At 47.1% G+C, this 809-nt stretch overlaps 1 pseudogene; it reads right to left on the bottom strand.

The window, feature by feature from the left end:
• Window positions 1–59: 59 nt before the first annotated feature.
• Window positions 60–806, bottom strand: LOC103584754 (annotated as a pseudogene).
• Window positions 807–809: the final 3 nt, after the last annotated feature.

Below are 809 nucleotides of genomic sequence, written 5' to 3'. Positions count from 1 at the left end.
CGAGTAAGAAATGAAAAAGTGTTCATGACTGTTCCTTCTTCAGAACTCTCCCTTCAGGTTCAAACGTGGAACTTTCCAGCTTTAGTCATGTATTTTATACCCTTAAAGCGTTTGTGCTTTTCTCTGTACATATCCAAACGGTTCACTTTCAGTCCAGAAATGGCCAGCTGCTTCATTTTAAACTGCAGGTTAATTGGGGGGTTTTCATCTGGTTTAGAAGCTCCTTTCTAAAGACTCATGGTCCCCTTCAAACTTGGTACCTTTTGGGGATTTATTTTTCCTACATCCCAAGACAGCATCTTTGTGACTGGGTCAAATGTGTGTGTCCCCTGCGATGGAGTGAGGCTCATGTTCAGGACTGTTTGGGGCATCTGGCTGGTAACAATCACTCCCTCTATGGTCTTCCCCCTGGTCTGCTTGGGTCCCACTGTTATTTCAAAGCGTCTGAGTGAGCTGCTGTCCCGGAAACTGATGTTGTGTTTGACATACACGGGAATTGCAACCAGAATGGTAAGAGAGCAGGAAGAGTTTCCATCAGGAGGGACGAAGGAGAGATGAGCTCCGACTCCCAGTGCTTGAAATGAACACAAGGGTGGAAGCTGACATCATCCAGCAGCCTGGGGTTCATGAAGGAGAGTGCATGGTCGGGCGTTCCAGTCCGCTTGACCCAGGAATCAATCACCCTCGGGATCTCAGCAGTAATTGTGGAAACTGATTTATCAGCAATGGCATCAATCTCTTCAGTCACATCAAAATAGGCCTCGTTGCTGGTATATTTCACTCCAGTCCAGCCAAGGCACCACTGACAG

The sequence above is a fragment of the Galeopterus variegatus genome, unplaced genomic scaffold, assembly GCF_000696425.1.
Source record: "Galeopterus variegatus unplaced genomic scaffold, G_variegatus-3.0.2 Scaffold99994, whole genome shotgun sequence".
NCBI classification, from domain to species: Eukaryota; Metazoa; Chordata; class Mammalia; order Dermoptera; family Cynocephalidae; genus Galeopterus; species Galeopterus variegatus.
The sequence above is the reverse complement of the archived record's forward strand: the minus strand, read 5'-3'. Positions and strand labels throughout refer to the sequence as shown.